This window comes from Ursus arctos, unplaced genomic scaffold (assembly GCF_023065955.2).
Source record: "Ursus arctos isolate Adak ecotype North America unplaced genomic scaffold, UrsArc2.0 scaffold_27, whole genome shotgun sequence".
Taxonomy (NCBI): Eukaryota; Metazoa; Chordata; class Mammalia; order Carnivora; family Ursidae; genus Ursus; species Ursus arctos.
Window position 1 is genome coordinate 5,005,496 of NW_026622952.1, and position 26,440 is coordinate 5,031,935.

The 26,440-nt window shown below is 39.2% G+C and overlaps 1 pseudogene; it reads right to left on the reverse strand.

Moving 5' to 3' along the window:
• Window positions 1-1,076: 1,076 nt before the first annotated feature.
• LOC125283096 (forkhead box protein K2-like) lies at window positions 1,077-25,668 on the reverse strand (annotated as a pseudogene).
• Between the last annotated feature and the right edge of the window lie 772 nt (window positions 25,669-26,440).

Genomic DNA, 26,440 nt, shown 5'->3' on the forward strand with positions numbered 1-26,440 from the left:
TGATGTGAATAGTTCTCCTGGGGTTGGGCAGTGCACACCTGTATGATCATGTACAGAGCCCTGTCAGAGGAGATAGTGATTTAAAAAGAAATGGCTTACCTACTTCCCCAGAGCTTTATCTTTGAAATGACTACCGGAGATATAGGTACTGCTAAGCGATCAAGGGAAGAGGGAAAGGTCTGGAAATGGGACTTTATGAGATGCCCAAGCAAAGAGAGAAAGTCAGGGAAGGGGAATAAAGAGGAAGAGACTGTGAAGTTTTAGGAGAATTAGTTTTGGGCAGTATCATGAGTGTCCTCAGGATTCATAATCATTAAGATGGAAAGCATTACCTTCTGTTTTGCTTTTTAGAAGAGTTTGTGTGGGATTGGAATTGATTCTTTAAGTGTTTAGTGTAATGCACTGTGAAGGCATCTGGGTCTGCGTTTTTCTTGCTGGGATATACTTTAAAAATATATTATTAGTAGTATTTTTTAGGAGGCTTGTTTTATTTTATGAAGTCAACACAAAGGAGCAAAGTCAACACAGAAGAACAACCAACAAAAAGTAGCAGGAAAGAGACCCAGTTAAGAGCAGATTCCCGAGTCCAGCAGTTCTTTCAGTCATGGTTAACCTGGGGCCCAGCGTGGGGGTCCATCTGTCCAGTCTGTCTGTCCATCCTAGATGCATCTGGTAACACAGAAAACCTGCAGATGTCAAAGACCCCGTTATTTTGTAAAGAAAGTACACCTCAAAATATTCTAATTGCATGTGTGAACCACGAACTACTGTCTCATCTACCCGTGCCAGCCCCAAGGGTCCTGGGAGGGTGGTGGGGACTGTCCCTGCCTGTCCCAGCATCTTGCTGTGGAGTGACAAGCTGAGCTGGGGATGGGGAGACACTGCCAAACCAGGTTTTTTTGTCTGAGGTTTTGTTCAGGTGTGACTTCTGTCTTTTAGGAGTTTTGAGGCCACCTCAGTTGTGTGTTTTCAGTGCTGAGGTGAAGTCCAGCGGCCGGACCCTCTACCCACCGAGACAACGTGCTCCGAGTGTCGGTGGGAGGTGGTGTCTCCTTTTGGCACCACGGAGTTGAATATTAAAGTAAGAAAAGCTGTCGCAGTCGCTGGTTTTGGACACCTTTCTCCCTGCCGGCTGCCACACGCAGGGTGATGATGATGTTGTCGCCGCCGTCTTCCGTCTGGACCTTCTTCAGCTCCTGCTGTTCTGTCTTGTCGCCGTTCTGGCGCTTTGTGGGCAGGGAGGTCGACAACGATGCACGTGTTGCCATTGTGTCCAGAGGACTCGCCACATTGTTCACCTGGTTACGGCCAGCGGCAGGGATTGGCATCAGGTGAGTCCCGTTTCGTGGGACAGTTTTTGTTGGTTGCTGGTGCTGACCTAGAGGTGCCTGCTGCACTGTGGTGACCGTGTGGACAGGGGTGGTCTGTGGCTCCTGAATGATCCAGCTGGCTGTGCCTGCTGTGGCATGGTTAATGGCAGGAATAGGTTCCACTTTCACTTTTACTTCTTTGTGATCTCTATTGTCTTGCGACTCTGCCTTAGGAGGGGCCAGCACGGCCGCCTGAGTGACCAGAGCCTGGATGGCAACAGTGTACGTGCTTCCTGGGGCCAGGCCTGCCATACTGGTGACAGACACTGCGGGGATCTGTTGGGCGACGTGCGCCGTCTGCACTACAGGCTGCTGGGAGGTTGAGGTGGTCACGGGAGCAGCGACCGTGTAGGTGATGGGATCGATCGATCGTTGGTGGCAGCTGCCACTGCCCGGCCATTAAAACAGGCTGACGAGACAGAGGGGAGCCTGGTGCACCCTGGGCAAACCGTGCCTCCTGGATGATGGCCAGTTTAGGCTGTGAGGCACTGGGCTCAGGCTCCAGGGGGGCCAGTGAAACTTCCCTTGACAGGCTCTTGGGGGTCTGGGCACCACTGGCGAGTGCAGACAGCACTCCAGCGTGATTGGGAGAGGCTGGGCCACTTCTGGAGAAGAGGGGTCCCAGAGGGTTTCTAAAGCAAGGCATGCCCATGGACCATCTTTTCCTAAAAGCCTGCTCTATGAATTTGCTTTCAGAGGCAGGATCTATCCTCCAGAATGAGCCCTTTTGCCTGGTTCTTCCTGGGAACGTGTTACTATGATGAAATAAGGATTCAGAGAGAGATTGTGGTGAATTGGATTCGGCCAGCTCTTGTCTGCTGTCTTGTAGTATGGATAATTTTTAGCGATGTGAGTATAAATTCCATTTAGGGTAAGTTGCTTCTCAGGAGCCATCGTAGTTTTCTGTCCTATGAATTCTGCATAGGAATAAGGTGCTTTGAATCCTTCTTGGGGCTGTCTCCACCAGAAGCTTCCTTTTCATTTTCTGGCTGCCAGTTGTCGGCCATTCACTTGAGGTCAGCTGGTATCACCCTGCTCCCCGGGGGCTGGATGGGCAGGAGTTGGCAGCACTGGGTTCTGGTGGGGGAAGGATGGGGGCTGATGAGGGAAGGGGGCCATGGCGTTTGGAATGTGGATGGTCAGGGCCAAGATGTGGGCCTGCACAGGCTTCACCCGGGACCTGGGAGCCTCCTACTTCTCCGTCTTCTCACCGGACGGGGCAGTGAACGGGATCCTGAGATTTGTGCTCGGGAACCTGGAGGTGCACACGCGCGGCCGTTATCCGGTGGTGCCCTGCGCCTCTGGAACACGGCGTCCACCAACAGGGCAAACATCCGTTCTCACCGGGGCAGCGCAGGTAGAAGTCGCTGCTGGCATCAGGCCTGGGCTGGCCTGGAACGCTCTGGGGCGCCCAGCCATGGCCACCGCTGCCACTGCCCAGTGGGGGTGGAGGGAGGGAGGGCGTGAAGATCTCGAGGTGCTCCGCGAGATGAAGCTCAAGGGCAGGTGCTCACGTCAACCGAGGCCTGCAAGGAGTTGTGCGGGCTGGTCACCCAGCGCGTCTTCCTCAGGTACTCCAACACCTCCCGGCCCTCCAGGCGCGCCGTGGCCCAGCGGCCCCATGGGGACCCGCCACCTGCGCCCGGGCCGCCCCCTGGTGCCACGGCCTGCGGGAGGCTGGCCTAGCGCCCTGGGCCCATGAGAGCCAGGCCATCCCTGTCGCCGTCACCGCAGCCATGGTGCTGAGGGTCAGGTGAGGCCGCTGGCCGGGGAGCTCCAAGCCTGGGATATACTCTTTTTATTGCTCACTTGGTCTTTTCCCTTGTTACAGGTCTGTTCAGATTATCTGTTTCCACTTGAGTCAGGTTTGGTAGTTTGTGTCTTCTTAGAAATATGTCCATTTCATAGAGGTGACCTACTTTGCTGGCTGTTCATAACATTCCCTTATAATCCTTTTTATTTTTGTAAGGTGGGCAGTAATGCTCCCATTCCAAAATTTAATCATTTTAACGTTCTCTCTCTTCCTTCTTGGTCAGTCTAGTGAAAGGTTTGTCATTTTTGTTGATTTTTACAAAGAACCAACTTTTGGTTTTGTTTGCTCATCTCTTTTGTTTTATACTATTTCACTTATGTTTACTCTGTTATTTCCTTCCTTATGCTTGTTTTCGCCCCCTTATGCTTGTTTTAACTTTAGTTTGCTCTTTTTTTTAAGATTATTTATTTATTTATTTGACAGACATAGACAGCCGGCGAGAGAGGGAACACAAGCAGGGGGAGTGGGAGAGGAAGAAGCAGGCTCCCAGTGAAGGAGCCCGATGTGGGACTCGATCCCGGAATGCCGGGATCAGGCCCTGAGCTGAAGACAGATGCCTAATGACTGCGCTACCAGGCACCCCTAGTTTGCTCTTTTTACTTCACTCTTCCTGTACTGGAAAGTTAGGTTCTTGACTCGAGATTTTTTTTTAATACATCTGTAACTATATAAACACATCTGTAACTATAAACACTATAGGTGTTTGTTTACAGAGAGAAATTTGATGAGATGTACATAGACCATTTCGTAGATTCTGTTGAGTGTATTCCAAGGCATTCTGGCTGGCTACTCCCCATGAAATCATCAACATCTCCCTCTTCCTCCTTTCTTTTACCTTCCCCTCCATATCTGAATTCCTTTTTCTCCATTCATAAATGCGAGACTGTTTTTCATGATTTGGAGCATGTAACATCTATCATGGCTATAGTCTGCCGTATGTTTACTCTTCTGCAACGATGGAACTCCGCCAGGGCCTGGGACACTTGCTGCCTCCATATCGTTTTCTCCTCAATATCATCAAACCTCACGGTCTCTTCATCTTCACTGCAGAGGTGGATACATGTTGTATCATGTGTCGCTATCTCATTCCTTTGTATTACTGAACAGTATCCCACTTTATGGACATGCCACTTTGGTTTAACCATTTGTCAATGGATAGACTTGTTGGTTTTTTCCACTTTTTGGATCGTATGAATTATGCTGCCACGAATATGTACAAATTTTTGTGTGGACATATACTTTCCTTTTTCTTTGAGAGAGAGAGTGTGAGTCGGGGGGTAGAGGCTGAGAGAGAGGGTAAGGAAGAATCTTTTTTTTAATTATTTTTATTTTTAAATTTTATTTTATTTATTTTATAAATTAATTTATATTATATTTATAGTTTATCAATTAATGAACATATAGTGTAATATTAGTTTCAGAGGTAGAGTTTAGTGATTCATCAGTTGCATACAACACCCAGTGCTCATTCCATCAAGTACCCTCCTTAATGCCCATCGCCAGTTACCCCATCCCCCCACTGACCTCCCCTCCAGCAACCTTCGGTTTGCTTCCTATAGTTAAAAGTTTCTTTGGTTTGTCTCCCTCTCTGATTTCATGTTATTTTATTTTTCCTTTCCTTCCTCTATGATCTTCTGTTTTGTTTCTTGAATTCCACATATGAGTGAACTCATAGAATTGTCTTTCTGTGATTGACTTATTTCACTTAGCCTAATACCCTCTAGTTCCATCCACGTCATTGCAAATGGTGAAATTTCATTTTCTTTCATGACTGAATAACATTCCATTGCATATCTATACCACATATTTTTTTAAATTTTATTTTCTGAAGATTTCATTTGTTTATTTAAAAGAGAGAGAGAACGAGTGGAGGGAGGGGCAGAGGGAGAAGGAGAAGCAGACTCCCTGCTGAGCAGGGAGCCTGATGTGGGGCTTCATCCCCGCGCCAGACCCTGGGATCATGACCTGAACCCAAGGCAGACACCTAACCGACGGAGCCACCCAAGCACCCTGTACCACATCTTTATGCATCCATTTGTTGATGGACATCTGGGCTCTCTCCATAGTTTGGCTATTGTGGACATTGCTGCTGTAAACATTGGGGTGCAGGTGCTCCTTCGGATCAGTATATTTGTATCCTCTGGGTAAATACCTAGTAGTGCAATTGCTGGGTTGTAGGGTAGGTCTATTTTTAACTTTCTGACGAACCTCCATACTGTTTTCCAGAGTGGCTGTATGGGAAAGAATCTTAAGCACGCTCCACACTCAGTGCAGAGCCTGATGTGGGACTGGATCTCACAACCCTGAGGTCATGACCTGAGCCAAAATCAAGAGTCTGATGCTGAACAGACTGAGCCACCCAGGCGCTCCTAACATATGTTTTCAGCTCTCTTTTCAGTATAGGAGTGGCTCTGCTGGATTACGATAACTTGTGTCTTTAACATTTTGAAGAGCTGCCATTTTTTTTTTTTTTTTGCCAAAATGCCTTCCTCATTTTATCTTCCTACCAATAATTATTGAGGGTTCTAATTTCTCCACATCCTTTCTGACACTTGTCATTTTCTGTCTTTTTTATTACAGTTATCCTAGAGCATGTGAAGTGGTATCTTGTGGCTTTGCTTTGCATTTCCCTGAAGGCTACTAATGTTGAAGTTTTTCATGGGTTTACTGGCCATTTGTCTATCTTCTTTGGAACAATGTCTGTTAGAGTCCTTTGCCTATTCTTAAGTTGGGTTGTCTTTTTATTGAGTTGTAAGAGTTCTTTATCTATTTGGGGAACAAGGTAGACCATATACATTTAATGTGATTATCGATGGGGTTTGGTTTAAAACTACCATTTTGAATGAAACATGAGAGACTATGGACTATGAGAAACAAACTGAGGGCCTCAGAGGGGAGAGGGTTGGGGGAATGGATAGACCGGTGATGGGTAGTAAGGGGGCACGTATTGCATGGTGCACTAATGAATCATCGAACTTTACATTGGAAACCGGGGATGTACTGTATGGTGACTAACATAATATAATAAAAAATCATTAAAAAAATAAATAAAACTACCATTTTGCGATTTGTTTTCTATTCTCATTTTCTTTTATGTTTCTATTTATCATTTGGATTCACTGAGCTTTTTTAGATTATTTTTTATAGTATTTTTTATTATGTTAATCACCATACAGTACCTCCCTAGTTTTTGATGTGCTGTTCTATGATTCATTACTTGTGTATAACACCCAGCGCACCATGCCATACGTGCCATCCTTAATACCCTTCACCGACCAGCCTATCACTGAGCTTTTAAAGAAAATGTCTTATTTCATCTCCAGTATTACCTTATTAGCCATGTCATTTTATTTTAACTGTTTGTCAAGCATTTAGAGAATACATCTTTAGTACAGTACATCGTCAAATAATGTTATACCACTGCCTGCATAATATAGGAATCTTTCCAACTTCCGTCTTCTTCCTTCCAGTCTTTTGTATGTTTTATTCCTGCATGTTATCAGTTCCACAATGCATTACTATTGTTTTTGCTTTAGGTAGTCACAGCTGCTTTTGGGAGATTGAAAACCCACTGGTACAAACATCTTGATATTTTTGCCTTATGTAAAGAAGTTATCTTATGTGGCCAATCTGTTAAGAACGGATTGTAATTTCTTGCTTTGAATTTTCCTGAAACAGCAGAAAAGACAAATGAGGTGTTGAGTCAGATATTTCTGGAAGCTTATTGAGTTCCAGGCCGCCTGCTGGGCATTCTGGGAGCCCGTGGATTGATAGCAGTTCATTTAGGATTCATGGGTGAGGTTTCATTTGTCAGTGGACTTCGACTCTCTGGTGGATGTTGCAGTGGTTAGTACAGTGGCAGAACAAACTGATGTCCTGCTAATTGCCAAAGGTTTGGAACTCTGTCTCTATTTGGAGGCTGCTGGTTTTATTGTCTACTTATTAAATTGCTAAATGACGGAGATTAATAACAGGAAATTCATTGAAATGGAAAACTCGTAATAGTACCCCTGAGTATTCATTGATGGCAAATTCCATTCTAGTCATCCAGTGATCACTTCAAAATCCTGTGTCAGGCAGAGGCAGATAAAAATCCCAAAGCTTTCAAGACTGCAATTTACCCTGTGTAAAATGGTGTGCTCTAGGATTTTCCATCCTGGGCTTCTGTAACAGGGTATAAGAGGACAATTGAATCAGGAGGAAGTACAGAGTAAGTGTTTGATGTCAGTGGGAAGTCTCTTTTAAACAAGCAAGATAAGTCTGTGAGGTAATGTGACTGATTTTACATTGGAGAATATTGCTTTGGCCTTTAAAAGAGAACCAGAGTTTAATAGAGTCAGCTGTTCTGACTGGCATGAGATAATATCTCACTGGGATTTTGATTTGTATTTCCCTGATGTTGAGTGATGTTGAACATTGTTTCATGTGTATGTTGGCCACTTGTATGTCTTCTTTGGAGAAATGTCTGTTCATGTCTTCTGCCCATTTCTTGACTGGATTATTTGCTTTTGGGGTATTGAGTTTGATAAGTTCTTGATAGATTTTGGATATTAACCATTTATCTGATAAAATATTACAAAATTCTTCTCCCATTCTGTAGGTTGTCTTTGGGTTTTGCTGAATGTTTCCTATGCTGTGCAAAAGCTTTTTATCTCGACGAAGTCCCAATGGCTCATTTTTGCCTTTGTTTCCCTTGCCTTTGGAGTCATGTCTACCCAGATGTTGCTGTAGCCAAGGTCAAAGAGGTTGCTGCCTGTGTTCTCTTCTAGGATTTTGATGGATTACTGTCTCCCATTTACATCTTTCATCCATGTTGAGTCTATTTTTCTGTACGGTGTAAGGAAATGGTCCAGTTTTATTCTTCTGCATGTGGCCTTCCAATTTTCCCAACACCATTTATTGCAGAGACTGTCTTTTTTCCATTGGATAGTCTTTCCTGCTTTGTCAAACATTAGTTGAGCATAGAGGTGAAGGTCCATTTCTTGGTTCTGTATTCTGTTCCATTGGTCTATATGTCTGTTTTTGTGCCAGTACCATACCATCTTGATGATTACAGCTTTTTAACATAGCTTGAAATCTGGAATTGTGATGCCACCAGCTGTGGTTTTCTTTTTCAATTTTCTTTTGGCTATTTGGGGTCTTTTCTGTTTCCATACAAATTTTAAGATTATTTTTTCCCTCTCTGAGAAAAATGTTAATGGTATTTTGATAAGGATTGCACTGAATGTGTTGATTGCTCTAGGTGGCATAGATTTCAACAATTATTTGTTTTACCAATCCTTAAGCATGAAATATTTTTCCATTTCTTTTGTCTTCCTCAATTTCTTTCATGAGTGTTCTAAAGTTTTCTGAGTACAGATCCTTTGCCTCTTTGGTAAGGTTTATTCCTAGGTATCTTATGGTTTTCCGTGCAATTGTAAACGGGATCTAGTCCTTAACTTCTCTTTCTTCTATCTCATTGTTTGTGTATAGAAATGCAACTGATTTCTGTGCATCGATTTTATATCTTGTCACTTTGCCAAATTCCTGTATGAATTCTAACAATTTTCAGTTGGAGCCTTTTGGTTTTTTCACACAGAGTATCATGTCATCTGTGAAGACTGAGTGTTTGTTTTCTTTTTTGCTTATTTGATGCCTTTTATTTCTTTTTGCTGTCTGCTGAGGCTAGCATTTCTATTACTACGTTGAACAACAGTGGTGAGAGTGGACATCCCTGTTGTGTTCCTGACCTTAGGGTAAAAGCTCTCAGTTTTCTCTGTGAGAATGTTATTTGCCTTGTGCTTTTCTTCCCTTTTTTAAAAATTTATTTATTTATTTATTTGACAGAGATAGAGACAGCCAGTGAGAGAGGGAACACAAGCAGGGGGAGTGGGAGAGGAAGAAGCAGGCTTCCAGCGAAGGAGCCTGATGTGGGGCTCGATCCCAGAACGCCGGGATCATGCCCTGAGCAAAAGGCACACGCTTAACGACTGAGACACCCAGGCACCCCTGCCATGTGCTTTTCATATATGGCTTTTATGATATATTCCTTCTCCACCTACACTGTGCAGACTTTTAATCAAGAATGGATGCTGTAATTTGTCAAATGCTTTTTCTGCATCTATTGAGAGGATCATATAGTTCTTGTCCTTTCTTTTATTAATGTGGAGTGTCATGTTGATTGATTTGCAGCTGTTGGACCACCCTTGAAGCCAAGGAATAAATTCCACTTAGTCATGGTGAATAATCCTTTTAATGTACTGTTGGATCCTATTGGCTAGTATTTTGGTGAAATTTTTGCATCCATATTCATTAAGAATATTGATCTGTAATTCTCCTTTTTGGTGGGGCCTTTGTCTGGTTTTGGGATCAAAGTAATGCAGGCCTCATAGAGTTTAGAATCTTTCCTTCCATTTCTATTTTTTGAAACAGCTTTAGAAGACTAGGTATTAATTTTTCCTTAAATGTTTGGTAGAATATTCCTCTGAAGCCTTCTGGCCCTGGACTCTAGTTTTGGCTTTGTTTGTTTGTTTTGTTTTGTTTTGTGTGTGTGTGGGGGTGTGTGTGTGTGTGTGTGTGTGTGTGTGTGTGTGTGTGTGTGTGTGTGTTGCGATTTTTGATTACTGCTTCAATTTCCTTGCTGGTTATGGGTCTATTCAGGTTTTGTATTTCTTCCTGGTTCAGTTTTGGTAGTTCATACATCTCTAGGAATGCATTCATCTCTTCCAGATTGTCTAATTTGTTGACGTATAGTTGCTCATTATATATTCTTATAATTGTTTGTATTTCTTTGTTGTTGGTTGTGATCTCTCCCCTTTTACTTATGATTTTACTTATTTGGGTTCTTTCTCTTTTCTTTTTGATAAGTCTGGCCAGGGGTTTATCAATTTTATTAATTCTTTCAATTAACCAGCTCTTGGTTTCATTGATCTGTTCTACTGTTCTATTGGTTTCTAGTTCATGAATTTCTGCTCTAATCTTTACTAATTCTCTTCTCCTGCTGGGTTTAGGCTTTATTTGCTGCTCTTCCTCCAACTCCATTAGGTGTAAAGTTAGCTTGTGTATTTGAGACCTTGAGAAAGGCTTGCATTGTTATATACTTCCCTCTGAAGACTGCCTTTGCTGCATCCCAAGGTTTGGAACAGTTGTGTTTTCATTTTCACTTGTTTCCATGAATTTTTAAAAATTCTTCTTTAACTTCCTGGTTGACCCATTCATTCTTTATTTGGATGCTCTTTAGACACCGTGTATTTGAGTTCTTTCCACCTTTCCTCTTGTGATTGAGTTCACGTTTCAAAGACTTGTAGTCTGAAAACATTCAAGGAATAATCTTAGTCTTTTGGTACTGGTTGAGACCTGATTTGTGATACCGTTTGTGTCTGGATAAAGTTGTGTCTGGAGACAGTTTGCGTCTGAAAAAGACACAGTTTGTGCCTATTCTGGAGAAAGTTCCATGTGCACTTGCGAAGAATGTATATTCTGTAGCTTCAGGATGGAATACTCTGAATATATATGTGAAGTCCATCTGCTCTGGTATGTCATCCCACGCCCTTGTTTCCTTGTTAATCTCTGCTTGGATGGTCTGTCCTCTGCTGTGAGTGGGGAGTTAAAGTCCCCTACTATTATTTTATTATTATCAATGTGTTTCTTTAATTTTGTTATTAATTGGTTTGTATAATTGGCTGCTGCCAAGTTATGGGGCATAAATATTTACAATTGCTAGATCTTCTTGTTGGATAAACTCTTTAAGTATGATATAGTGTCCCTCTTCATCTCTTATTTCAGTCTTTGGTTTAAAATATAATTTTTCTGATATAAGGATCGCCACCCCAGCTTTCTTTTGATGTCCATTAGCATAATAAATGGTTCTCCAACCCCTCACTGTCAATCTGGAGGTGTCTTTGAGTCTAAATGAGTGTCTTTTAGACACCATATTGATGGATCTTGCTATTTTATCTAATCTGATACCCTATGTCTTTGGATTGGAACATTTAGCCCATTTACATTCAGAGTAAAGTTGAAAGATATGAATTTAGTGCCATTTGTATTACCTGTAAAGTCACTGTTTCTGTATATTGTCTCTGTTCCTTTCTCTTCAATTTATTTTTGGGATCTCTTTGCCTAAAGGATCCATGCCACCTGAGCACCCTCCATGCTCCTGTGGCGCAGAGAGGGTCTCACCATGGTTCTGCTACTTGCCATGTCCCTGCTTGGATTGCAGTCACCTGATCATGCTGCAGTTCAAGGTTTATGGCAACACTGACGTGAAAGCCCACTCCTGCCTGGGCTTGCTAATTGCAGCCAGCTTCCAGTGTTGATGCAGGGAACTCTGCTGCACTCAAAAATCCCTTGTTCTTTCTGTGAACCCAGGGATCCTGAGACCATACTGTCCCACCTAGGATTGTGTTCTGCTTTGCCACCTGAGCACCTTTCAGGAAGGATGTCCCTCACTGGTGCAGACTTGTTAAAGTTCTGATTTTGCACACCACTGCTATATCACTTTCTGGCAGCCAGCTGATTGAGGCTCCCACCTCCTGCAGCTTCTCTTCCAGTATAATGCCTGGGATTCACTTCTCTGCACCTCCTACCTTGCAGAAAGTGCTCCCTTTTTCTATTTGTAGAATTGCAGCAATTCTTTTCTTAGATCTCTGGTTGATTTTACAGGTGTTCAGAATGATTTAATAGCTAACTGAATTCCAGTGACCAGATGAAACTCGGGTCCCCTACTCCTCTGTCATCTTCCTCCCACCGTAGAGTCCCTCTTTTACACCTACTCTATTTTTTAAATGAAAAACTGATTAAAGAATAATATCAGTTTAATATATTTTAAGTAGCAGTTCATAAAAGGGAATATCATAGAAAAATAGAATATAACACATAAAGATTAAATATACATATAATGATTAAATATAAATTTATATTAATTATATATTGAGTTGACAAATATATAATGTTCTTTGGGGTATAGTCACAGAATATTGGAACATTTTTAATTTTTTAGATTTTAAAAAAATTTTGTTTATTTTTTGAAAACTTTTTAAAACATTAGTTTATTCTATGACTGTATTATTTGAATCACAAATTGTTACATTTCAAGTTAAGCTACTAAGCGTTGCATATCATTTTTGATGAATTTAAAGTGTACTTTCATGTCTTCAGCTAAAGGTGAAAGCTTACTTAGAAAACGATATGCTGCTCCTCAAAAAAATGGCGTCTTGATCAGTTTCTACATTTTTCTACCCATCCTTATTTTAACTGCCATCATCTCTCTTAAATGGGATAAAATAAGATTTTGGAACAGAGAGGGAACAATAAGTGGAGAGTGAGTAAATTTATTATTTTTAAAATTAATATTAAAATCCAATTGATGAACTAAAATGTAATTCAGAATATTGTAAGCAGGACTTAACAGTGTTGAGTTTGGATCTTGAATGAATTGGGTTACTATTTAGAAATATTGAGTCTTGATATATACTATTTTTTTTTCAGATTTCATGTAGAAGTTATCTTTCTTGTTCTTATACATCCAGAAATAACTTAAATTAATTAGTAAATTCACAGTGCCTTTCAAACTGAAAGCCATGCTGGGTGCAATTGCTTCCGCAGGCTCTGTCTACCACCTAAGCAACCTCATTTTTTTTTTTTTTGCATTCACATTCAGTTGTACTATGGAGATTAATAGAGATAAGGAAACAAATTTTGTGAATAGAATATGTAGAAGGTGAGAAAATTGTAAAAAAAAAAAAAACCCATATGATACAAAGGGAGAATACAGATAGGACAATGCCCATTTTACACTTAATTAACATTGCTCATATGTTTCTAAAATTAGAATTAAGCTACTTAAAATGGGCACCACAAAAAGTCTAGTTATCTGTCTTCATAGATAGTTACAAAATTTTATTTTCTTGTGATGAGGACTTTTAAAATCTATTGTCTTAGCAAGTTTCAAATATACAGTATTTTAGTATTAATTATACTGACCATGTTATACATTATATACTCATTACTTAATTGTTTTATAACTGGAAGTTTGTATCTTTGACCTCCTTCATTCATTTCACTCAGCCCACGACCCCACCTCTGGTAACCATCAACTTATTCTCTGTATCTATGAGCTTATTTTCGTTTTAAAAAAATTTAGAGGGGTGCCTAAGTGGCTCATCAGTTGAGGGTCTGCCTTCTGCTCAGGTCATGATCCCAGGGTCCTGGGATCGAGCCCCACATTGGGCTCCCTGCTTGGCAGGGAGCCTGCTTCTCCCTCTGCCTGTTCCCCCCTGCTTGTGTTCTCCCTCTCTGTCAAATGAATAAATAAAATCTAAGAAATTATTAGATCCCACACATAAGTGAGATAATATGGTAGTTGTCTTTCTTTATCTAACTCATTTCACTTAGATACAGCTTTTTTTTTTTTTTTTTTTTTTTTTACCATATCACCATACAAGTCACAATTTTGCTTAGTCAGGGATATTTAGGGAAAAGAGAATGTGGAAGTAAGGATAAATAAATGGGTCTCATTTTCTATGCTAAAGGAAAATCTCTCTGTTTCTCACTTGTGCAAATAAAGATAACGTAATGAAATAAAGCTTCCATCAAAAAAACCTCTCAAGAACGTGGACTTAAGAGGAACATACCTCAACATAAAAAAGACCATATCTGAAAAACCCATAGCTAACATCATACTCAAAGATGTTTCTCTCAAAGAGAAAACTCTTCCTTGCAGAGGATGTCTACTCTTGCCACTCTTTTCAACATAGTAATGAAAGTCTTAGCCATAGCAATTAGGAAACAGAAAGAAATAAAAATTGGTAAGGAAGAAGTAAAACTGTCACTATTTGTAGATGACAGGATAGTTTGCATAGGAAAATGTAAAGACTCCACCAAAAAACTGTTCGAACTAATAAATGAATTCAGCATGTTGAAATATACAAAATTAATACACGGAAATCAGTTGTGGTTCTATACACTCCTAATGAAGTATCAGAGAAGTCAAGAAAACTATTCCATATACAATTGGAAAAAAAGAATAAAATACCTAGGAATAAACTTAACCAAGGAAGCAAGAGACCTTTACTCAGAAAACGATAAGACATTGATGAAAGAAATTGAAGATGACACAAATGGAAAGATACTTCATGCTCAGGGATTGGAAGAATTAATATGGTTAATATTAATTATATTGTTAGTATCCATACTACCTAAAACTGTCTAAAGATTAAATATAATCTCCCTCAAACTACCAGTGGCATTTTTTGCAGAACTAGAACAAATAATCCTAAAGTTTTTATAGAACCACAAAAGATCCCAAAGAGTCAAAGCAATCTTGAAAAAGAACAAAGCTAGAGGTATCCAAGATTTCAAGATATAAGTACAAAATTGTAGTAATCAAAAGAGTATGGTCCTGGCACCACAATAGACACATCAATCAATGGAAGAGACCCAGAAATGGACCCAAAACTATACGGTCAATTAATTTGTGACAAAGGAGGCAAGAACATGCAATGAGAAAAAGACAGTCGCTTCAATAAATGATGCTGGGGAAACTGGACAGCTACATGCAAATAAAAAAATAAAATAAAATAAAATAAAATAAAATAAAATAAAATAAAATAAAATAAAACGACCACTTCTTTACACCATACACAAAAATAAACTCAAAATGGATGAAAGACCTAAATGTGAGATCTGAAACAATAAAAATCCTACAAGAAAACACAGGCAGTAATTTCTTTGACATTGGTGGTAGAAACATTTTTCTAGATATGTCTCCTCAGACAAATGAGATAAAAGCAAAAACAAAATATTAGGACTACACCAAAATAAACTTATGCACAGTGAAGTAAGCCATGAAGAAAACAAAAAAGAAATCTGCATGTGAGAAGAGATTTGCAAATGATATATTAGATAAGGGGTTAATATCTAAAGTATATAAAGAATTTATACAATTCAACACTAAAAAACCCCACAAATAATCTGATTTAAATTTGGGCAAGGGACCTGAATAGACATTTTTCCAAAGAAGATATACAAATAGGAAACAGGTGAAAAGATGCTCAACATCACTAATCATTAGGGAAATGCAACTCAAAACCATAGTGAGATATGAACTTACACCTGTCATAATGGCTAGAATCCAAAAAACAAGAAATAACAAGTGTTGGCAAAGATGTGAAGGAAAACGAAACAAAACAAAAATCTTGTGCACTGGTGGTGGGAATGTAAATTGGTGCAGCTGTTGTGGAAAACAGTATGGAGGTTTCTCAAAAATTTAAAAAATACCTGGAGAGTATTATGCTAAATGAAATAAGTCAGACTGAGACAGACAAATACCATATGATTCCATTTATGAATGGAAAAAATAATGAATGAACACTCAGCAGAATAAGATCTATAAATGTAGAGAACAAATTGCTGGTTGTCAGAGGGGAGTGTGGTGGAGGGTTAGGTAAAATGGATGAAAAGGAGAGGAAGATGCAGGTTTCTAGTAATGGAATGAATAAGACGAGGCAATAAAAGGTACAGCATAGAGAATACAGCGAATGGCATTGTAATAGTGCTATAATTGGATACGTGGTAGGTACACTTGTGGTGAATATAGCATAATGCATAAACTTGTCAAATAATTAAGCTGTATACCTAAAACTAATATAACATTGTGCGTCAACTATACTCAAAACAAAAAATAAAATTACAATGTTTTCTAACTCTAAAGTAATGCCATTTCTTTTTTTACAGATTTGTATCAGAAGACGGCAGTAGTAACAGCAACCAGTCATCAAGTTAAAGGTAAATTGAGGAATCAAAATGAAAATGACATAATTCATAAAGTAGTTTAAAAATTTTAACAATACCTTAGTGTAAAAATGCTATTATTCCATATTCCATCATCTTGATTCCTATTTATCAATATCATATACTAAGACAAAGAGTAAAAAAAAAGAATTTGATAATTTTGTTTTACATTAATTTACAAATATTTAATGTTAGCTAAAATTAGCCAGAGATTTATTAACCAACATAAAAATTATGATAAATGACTTTAAAGAGATTCTAAATACGTTCGTAAAGTATTTATGAACAATCGTGCATCCTGCTTCCACAGTTAAGTTTCTAATTTGGTAGATTTACACAGATTAAACTCACATTTAATTTCTTCCTCACTAAGCCTCCATGGTTATGGTTATCCTTATTTTTGAAATGAGGCAACAGACATAAAAAACTTAAAAAATTATCTGTGTGTACAAAATTTTACTAAGTCTTGGAACTGGAATTTCATTTAAAACAAACACATTCCAGGGTTTAACTCTTTGTTGTTGTTGTTTTGTTTTTTCTTTCTTTTTATTTAAATACAATTAGGCCACATATAGTACATCATTAGTTTCAGATGTAGTGTTCAATGATTCATCAGTTGCACATAACACCCAGTGCTCATCACATCATGTACCCTCCTTAATGCTCAGTCCCCCATTACCCCACCCACCTCCCCTCCAGCAACCCTCCGTATGCTTCCATAGTTAAGAGTCTCTCATGGTTTGTCTCCCTCTCTGATTTCTTCCCAGGCTTCCATCCATTCCCTTATGATCCTCTGTGCTCTTTCTTATATTCCACATATGAGTGAAACCATACGATAATTTCTTTCTCCGATTGAGTTATTTCACTTAGCATAATTAAATACTTATCTGTAAAAATTCTGTGCTATAGCCTCTTCTTCCTCCTGGTATCTAACTTCCTGCCCTTACTCCTCACCCCCAAAACTTTCCACATTGGCTCCCTCAATTCTCTCTCCTCAATGCCTGTTCTTTCTTTTTTTCTTTTTTCTTAAAATTTTTTATTATGTTATATTAGTCACCATCATTACTTTTTGATGTAGTGTTCCATGATTCATTGTTTGCGTATAACACCCAGTGCTCCATGCAATATGTGCCCTCCTTAATACCCATCACCGGCCTATACCAATCCTCCACTCCCCTCCCCTCTGAAGCCCAGTTTGTTTCCCAGAGTCCATAGTCTCTCGTGGTTCATTCCCCCTTCTGTTTACCCCCCCTTCATTCTTCTCTTCCTTCTCCTACCAATCTTCCTGCTATACCTTATGTTATATAAATGAAAGAAACCATATGATAATTGTCTTTCTCTGCTTGGCTTATTTCACTTAGCATAATCTCCTCCAGTCCTGTCCATGTTGCTGCAAATGTTGGGTAATCATTCTTTCTGATGGCTGAGTAATATTCCATTGTATATATGGACTATATCTTCTTTATCCATTCATCTGTTGAAGGGCATCTTGGCTCCTTCCACAGTTTAGCTCTTGTGGACAATGCGGCTATGAACATTGGGGCGCATATGGCCCTTCTCTTCACTACTTCTGTATCTTTGGTGTAAATACCCAGTAATGCAAGTGCTGGGTCATAGGGTAGCTCTATTTTTAACATTTTCAGGGACCTCCACTCTCTTTTCCAAAGTGGCTGAACCAACTCACATTCCCACCAACAGTGTAAGAGGGATCCCCTTTCTCCACATGCTCTCCAACATTTGTTGTTTCTTGCCTTGTCCATTTTTGCCATTCTAACTGGAGTAAGGTCGTATCTCAATGTGGTTTTGATTTGAATATTCCCTGATGGCTAATGATGCTGAATATTTTTTCATGTGTCTGTTAGCCATTTATATGTAATCATTGGAAAAGTGTCTGTTCATATCTTCTGCCCATTTTTTGATTTGATTATTTGTTTCTCGTGTATTGAGTTTGAGAAGTTCTTTATAGAACTTGGATACCAGCCTTTAATCTGTACTTTCATTTGCAAATATCTTCTCCCATTCTGTGGGTTGCCTCTGTGTTTTGATGACTGTTTCCTTCTCTGTGCAGAAACTTTTGATCTTGATGAAATCCCAAAAGTTCGTTTTTTCCTTTTGTTTCTCTTGCCTTTGGAGACCTGTCATGAAAGAAGTTGCTGTGGCCGATGTCGAAGAGGTTACAGCCTATGTTCTCCTGTATGATTTTCATGGATTCCTGTCTCACATAGAGGTCTCATCCACTTGGAGTTTATTTTTGTGTATGGTGTGAGAGAGGGGTCAAGATTGATTCTTTTATATATAGCTGTCCCATTTTCCCAGCACCATTTAATGAAGAGACTGTCTTTTTTCCACTGGATGTTTTTTCCTGCTTTGTCAAAGATTAGTTGCCCAAAGAGCCGAGGGTCCATTTCTGGGTTCTCGATTCTGTTTCATTCGACTATGTGTCTGTTTTTGTGCCAACACCATGTTGTCTTGGTGATCAGAGCTTTGTAGTATAGCTTGAAATCAGGCAACGTGATGCCCCCAGCTTTGGTTTTCTTTTTCAACATGTACTTGGCAATTTGGGGTCTTTTATGGTTCCACACAAATTTCAGGATTGTTCTACTCTTTGAAAAATGTCATCGTTATTTTGATCGGGATGGCGTTGAAAGTGTAGATTGCTCTGGGTAGCATAGACATTTTAAATATGCTTGTTCCTCCAATCCATGAGCATGGAATGTTTTTCCATCTTTTAGTGTCTACTTCAATGTCTTTCATCAGTGTTCTGTAGTTTCTAGAGTATAGACCCTTTACCTCTCTGGTTAAGTTTATTCTGAGATATCTTATGATTTTTGTTGCGATTGTAAATAGAATCTATATCCTAATTTCTTTTTCTTCAGTATCGTTGATCATGTGTAGAAATGCAACTGATTTCTGAGCATTGATTTTATATCCTGCCACATTACTGAATTGTTCTATGAGTTCTAGGAATTTGTGGTGGATTCTTTTGGGTTTTCCATATAAAGTACCATGTCATCTGCGGAGAGAGAGTGTTTGACTTCTTCTTTGCCAATTTGAATACCTTTTATTCTTTTTTGTTTTCTGATTGATGTTTCTAGGACTTCTAATACTTTGTTGAACCATAATGGTGACAGTGGGCATCCTTGTCATGTTCCCTATCATGAGAATGATATTTGCTGTAGGCTTATCATAGATTTTTTTTTTTTTTAGATTATATTTATTTATTTGACAGAGAGACAGCCAGCAAGAGAGGGAACACAGCACGGTAGTGGGAGAGGAAGAAGCAGGCTCCCAGCAGAGGAGCCCGATGTGGGACTCAATCCCAGAATGCTGGGATCACGCCCTGAGCTGAAGGCAGACGCTTAACGACTGTGCTACCCAGGTGCCCCCATAGATGGTTTTATAAAATTGAGGAATGTTCCCTTTATCCCCACACTGAAGAGTTTTAATCAGGAAAGGATGCTGTATTTTGTCAAATGCTTTTTCTGCATCAATTGAAAGGATCGTATAGTTCTTGTCTCTTCTCATATGAATGGGATCTATCACACTGATCAATTTGCGAATGTTGAACCACCCTTGCATCCCAGGGATGAATCCCACTTGGTCATGATGGATAATCCTTTTAATATACTATTGGATCCTATTAGCTAGGATCTTGTTGAGAATTCTGGTGTCCATATTCATCAGGGATATCGGTCTGTAATTCTCCTTTTTGATGGGGTCTTTGCCTGGGTTGGGAATTAAGGTAATACTGGCCTCTTAGAATGAGTTTGGTAGTTTTCCTTCTGTTTCTATTTTTTGAAACAGCTTCAGGAGAATAGGTATTATTTCTTCTTTGAATGTTTGGTAGAATTCCCCAGGGAATCCGTCAGGCCCTGGAGTCTTATTTTTTGGGAGGTTTTTGATCACTGCTTCAATCTCTTCATAATTAATCAGTCTGTTTAAATAATCAATTTCTTCCTGTTTCAGTCTTGGTAGTTTATAGGTTTCCAGGAAGGCATCCATTTCTTCCAGTTTGTTTAATTTATTGGCACAAAGCTGTTGATAAAAGTTTCTAATGATCCTTCCTATTTCATTGGTGTCAGTCATGATCTCTGTCCTTTCATTCATAATTTTATTAATTTGGATCCTTTTTCTGTTCTTTTGAATAAGTCTGGCCAGTGCCTTATGGATCTTATTTATTCTTTCAAAGAACCAGCTTCTAGTTCTGCTGATCTGTTCTACTGTGCTCCTGGTTTCTAATTCATTAATCTGTGCTCTAATCTTGATCACCTGCCTTCTCGTGCATGGGTTAGTCCTGTTCTTCTGTTCAAGCTCCAGCTTCTTGAGGTGAGAATATAAAAACTGCATTTTAGATTTCTCTATTCTTTTGAGTGAGGCTTGGATGGCTATGTATTTTCCCCTTAGGACTGCCTTTGCAGTGCCCCATAGGTTTTTGGACTGATGTGTTTTCATTTTCATTAGTTTCCATAAATTGATTTTGTTCTTCTTTAATTCCCTGGTTTACCCAATCATTCCTAAGCAGGATGGTTCTTAGTTTCCAAGTGTTTGAGTTTCTTCCAAATTTTTCCTTGTGATTGAGTTCCAGTTTCAAAGCATTGTGGTCTGAGAATATGCAGGGAATAATCTCAGTCTTTTGGTATCTTTGGAGACCTGTTTTGTGACCCAGTATATGGTCTATTCTGAAGAAAGTTCCATGTGCATTCAAAAAGCATGAATACTGTTTTCTGGGCTGTAGAGTTCTATATATATCTATGAGGTCCATCTGGTCCAGTATGTCATTTAAAGCTCTTCTTTCCTGGTTGATTTTCTGCTTAGGTGATCTGTCTATTGCTGAGAGTGGAGTGTTTAGGTCCCCTACTATTATCATATTATTATGTATACGTCTCTTTATTCTGGTTAAGGGTTGGCTTGTGTATCTAGCTCCTCCCCTGTCGGGGGCATAGATATTTATACTTGTTAGATCCTCTTGTTGGATACACCCTTGAAGAATAATATAGTGTCCTCCTGTATCTCTAACTACAGTCTTTAGCTTAAAATCTAATCTGTCTGGTATGAGAATTGCTACCCCAGCTTTCTTTTGAAGTCCGTTGGCATGAAAAATGGTTCTCTATCCCTTCACTTTCAGTCTGGATGTATCTTTAGGTTCAAAATGAGTCTCTTTAAGCAGCATATGGATGGGTCATGTCTTTTTATCCAATCTGCAACCCTGTGGCATTATGGGACCATTTAGGCCATTCACATTGAGAGTGATTATTGAGAGGTATAATTTAATGATGTCATGCTGCCTTGAAGTTTCTGTAGATTATAAATTTCTATTGTGTATCACTCTTGGGGTCTTTTAACTTTTAGAGAACCCCGCTTAATATTTCTTGTAGGGCTGGCTTGGTGGTCACATAGTCTTTCAGTTTCTGCCGGTTCTTGTCTCTCCATCCATTCTGAATGACACCCTTGCTGGATAAAGAATCCTTGGCTGCATGTTCTTCTCACTTAGTGCTCTGAATATGTCCTGCCAGTTTTTTCTGGCTTGCCAGGTCTTTGTAGACAGTGCTGATGTTATTCAGATGTTCCTCCATCTGTAGGTGAGGATTCCCTTCCCCCTGGCCCATTTCAAGATTTTTTCCTTGGATCTAAGATCTATTATGTGACATGGTATTGGTCTGTTCTCACTGATCTTGGGAGGTGTCCTCTCAGCCTCTTGGACACGAATGCTTATTTCCTTAACCAGATTAGGGAAGTTCTCAGCTACGATTGTTCAAATATCTCTTCTAGACCTCTCTCTTTCTCCACCCCTTGGGGATACCAATGATTCTGATATTGGAACGTTTCCTTGAATCAGTAATCTCCCGTAATCACCATTCTTGAGATTGAATTTTTTTTCAGCCAAGTTCCCATTTTTTCCTTCTTTCTATCATTCCATCTGCCAATTCACTAATTCATCCTTCCTCCTCTTTTACCCTGGCTATCAGAGCATCCAGTTTAGACTGCATTTGATCCATAGCATTCTTAATTTCTGCAAGATTCACTCTCATTTCCACCCAGGGTTGAACTCTTAAGAACTTCACAATTTTGACTCATATAGCCTGATATATACATAGTGATGGAAAATGGAATTTGCATTTATTGAGGATCTAGTAGATGCAAGGCAAAATGATAAATGTGCTCCAGGTTAGAAAGAAAATTCTCTATTCTAAATTCTAATAGAAAATTCTAATAGAAAATTCTAAATTCTCTATTCTAAAAGGGGATAAAGTTGGCAGTTGTATATATTCAGAATAGATAACCATAAATTGTCTGTATATGTACATATATACATTAATGTACCTACATATTCAAATTTATAAGTCATATACATAAAGAAATCCTAATATTTGACACATTTCGCCTATCACTGGCAGTGAATGGAAAAACTAAGAATTCAACCATGAGTGAAATCAAGAGTTCATCCAGTTACTAATTTGCCATTCCTCCATACTTTACATCGATGGAGAGTTAAGTCAATGGATCTCTGTTTACCATCTGCCACCGAAGAAAACATTTCTAAATACTACCATTAATGTCAAATGGTTTTTTTGTCAGTATGTGTAAATGGGAGAGTTGGTGGTGAGGAAGGAACTAGAGAGAGATTTTGAATATGATTGAGTGAGTGAGCCCTATTCAGCAAGGGATATGTAAGAAAAGAGCTGGAGGAGGTGCAAGTATTTCCCCAGTTGAGATATTTGAAAGGAGGTACTTGACTTCCCAGGGTCAACTCATGGGAAGCTTTTATTTAAATGTAAAGGATGAAATGCAGCAAAGAGAGTGCAGGCAAGCAATGGGCACCACAGAGACACCTCATGCACAAGGCCTCAAGGTTCCTTATTTTAAATTTTAAACAGCCCATTACAAATTCCATTGCCATTGTCTTGGCAAAAAGTGAAACCAGGCAACCAGGCTTTCCCAGAGATAAAGATAGAGCTTTTCCATTCCAGCTATAAATCAATCTGTCTGATCCAGGTGTAGAGCTGGCAGAGGTATCCACGCTTATATCTAGGCAACGGCTTTCCAAGCGCTTGAATGGTCCCATGAAAAGAAGAGTCAGGAATGTTTGATGAATAAAAGTGATGTCAGTTTAGCTGGAGTAGAGTTAGCAAGAGGGCTGTGGTAGTGAGTAGGTCAGACAGTAAAACTCCTGTAGGCTGTGGGAAGTCTTGGGGGCCATCTGTGTTTTGTTCTCAGTAAAAGGGGGAAATCTCTGAAGAATTCATTTCAAGCATATGACTTCTACTTGAAAAGGCTGATTTGTTTAAAAAAATAATTAAATAAAATAAAAAGCTGTTTTGTTGAAAATAGTCTGTAGAAGTAAATTTTGAAGGTGCCCAACAGAATGGATTGATAGTTTGAATATAAAGTGTAAGAAAAAGTGCTTAAATAATGTTTACTGATAAAGCAGTCAGATAATCAAGGTTAAATGTAAACGCAGACTTGTTTTCAAATTTGTGCTCTTAATTTTAAAATTTACATTAAAATTTGTGAACATTGTGAGAGAAAATTTACACAGGTAATGGAGAGCCGAAAGTGTCTTGTATGTCATGACAAGTAGTTTGTTTTCTCATCTGTGAGAAAGTATTGTCGTATAAAGTATTTTTGAAGTGGTAAGGAAAAGATTCAGCATGACATGGTTTTTGGTTTTTTGTTTTTAATTCTTAAAATTTTACTGGGATAAAAAGTAGGGAAAAAGTCAGTCAAACTCAGTAAGAACAACAGGCTAGTGAGACAGCTATGAGACTACGGAATACACAGAAATGCAGGAGGAGGCAGGATTAGGTAAGAGGAAAAGAACAAGAAAGATTTGGGAGATATAACAGAGGTAGACTCAATTGAAGGGGTGACTGGATGGCTGTATTTGAGTTAGAATACAAGAGAAGTACAAAGACTTAACCATTTCTGATACAATTGGTGATGACACCTTTTACTAATGACATATTTTGTATCTGGATCAGGACCAGCTTGTGTTGGAGTGATGACATGGAGGGGGTGAAGAATGAGTTTGGTTTTGAACATCTGTATGTATGTGGACACCTGTTGGATATGTACAAAGGTCTTCTGGAAATACTCTTCTTCTAAAGATAAAAATAGACAAATTAATAGTTATTATTTATTTCTTCACATATTTGTATTGTTCTTTCCCTCTGTTTCCTTGCTGGTGATTTTCTTTCATCCATGTGAATTGTTGAAACTGTGTAAATGAAATGTGTATGCATACCACTTTATAATATTTTCCTTTACTGGGAATTCACAGACAATTCACGAAAAAGAAAGCTGGCTTTAAGAATTTCATGGAGCATAGACTGTGACACTATAAGCAGTGTTCTATAAGCTAATTACTTGCTACAGCAGTAGTTGCACAGTAAAATTAGGTAGCTTTTATTAACGATTAAAATTTAACATTTCTTTTTTTCTCTATTTGTTTTACAACAGTGACTAAACGATGTCAAAAAGTTGGAGAAAGACTATTACCAAGACATTCATCATTAACTGCCTGTTTCAAGAATGAAAAAAACAAAAATCTGCTAGTCTCTTCTTTTGTTATGGCTTAAGGCTTTCAATTTCACAAACAAAATTAAATCCTGAGGGTGAAATATGTAGGCCCGTGTCTATTAATTCTTCTACCTGCTGTGATCCTTTATGGGGAAAAGCAACATTGCCTCTTTTGAACCAAGGGATCTGGTTCAAAATATCCCAAGCTGTAAGCATTCCATTGTGCACTGCTGATGCCCACCCTCAGATGCCCAGGGCCATGCTAACTGCTCCCTTTGCAGGAAAAGACACCCACAGTTCACACCTTTCCAGTAGCTCATGGTTCTATCCTCTATCCATTCCAGGCTTTGGGATATTGAGAGGAAATGTTGCTAGGTAAGGTCAGCCCCAGAACCCTCACGTAGTCACTAACATGATTCTATGTTCAGGGAATTGCTTGAACTGAGTTCCTTGTCATAGATAACTGTTGTGTCTCCAGGTGATACTTCCTTGGCTTCAAGTAAACTGAGATCTAGGCTATATCTTTGTCCTTTGGTGAACCCAGACTTGTTAGTCCTTTTTCACAGAGCTGAGCTTTTCTGGGTAAGAATTTCTTGTTCCAATGCCCAACTCCCTATCTCCCTGTTACTGAAATGAGTGCACTTGTGCATCCCTCAAGGCATTGTGGGATAAGGGAACTGTCAACCTAGCTGGAGTCTAATGAGAACCTACAGAGTCTCCAACAATAAACAAAGATTCTTTGCTCCTGATTCAGGGGTGGGAGTACCTCACCACAGAAACCAAGAGATTCCTTTTCCAAATGTCCATCAACTGATGAATGGATAAATATTGTATGGATAGTGATCTATGCACAATCAATATGACTCAGCCATAAAAAAGAATGAAACCCTGACACCTCTACAAATTGGGTGAACCTTTGAAATCATTGTGCTAAGTGAATAAAGCCAGTCACAAAACCCATAGGTTATTCGTTGGTATAAAATATCCAGAACAGGTGCATCTATAGAGACAAAGTTTAGAGATTGTGTAGGGCTGGGTTGTTTAGGAGGGGGCTATGGAGCCAGGGATGAGGGGTGGTGATAGCACACATCTGTGAATATATGAAAAATCTTAAAATCATTCAACTGTACACTTTAGTGGGTGAATTGTGTGAAAAAAATACACTATCAGGATGATTCTACCATACCTCACCCTCATTGCCGCTAACTTATTTTAGGTCATTATGATCACTGGCCTGCCTCATTTAATAAGAATTTCTGAGAATGCCAGTGTACTACTAGCAGGTCCAAGTTTTAAGCCTCACTGGAGTTTAACGTTGCACCTGTTTGCACAATTCATCCTTGCACTAGGTTATACTGGGATAAAAGAAGGTATAGCTGAGAGATGGGTAGAAGTTGAGTTAGGTTTTGGGTATGTGTGGTTTAAGATTTCTCTTAGAACATTCAAAGACAGTTACATGCTCTTGTGCACCTGGGACACATTTCCTATTTGTCTTGCTGTCTTTCCCACCCCTACAGCTTCCCTGCTAGTGCTTAGAGTAACTGTTAACAAAACACTTAGGTTTCCTTTGCCTTTCTCCAGCTGATTACAATCTAATACTGTAAGAATAGGCACACACGTGAAGAAAAGTGCTTTTTGATGGTCTTATCCCAGATCAAGATCAATATTCTTGATTTTTCCTTATTTGCAAAGATAATTAACTCTGTAGTAGCATTTAAATAGAAAATGTCTTGTACAAGTTGTTAACATTTCTATTTTCCCCTAACTCCTCCACCACACCAAATAAAACATGCCAGAAAACCATAACATGGAGAACCAAAATTACTAAGAACTTCACCAGAAAAGCAAATCATGCTCATTTACCCCTATGTCACTAATGAAGGGTTTAATCCATGTAACCTTAGCCAGAACAAATAAGTTGTATGCAAAGACAAAAGCTTGTTTCTGGTGCTCTCTTCCTCAACGGGTT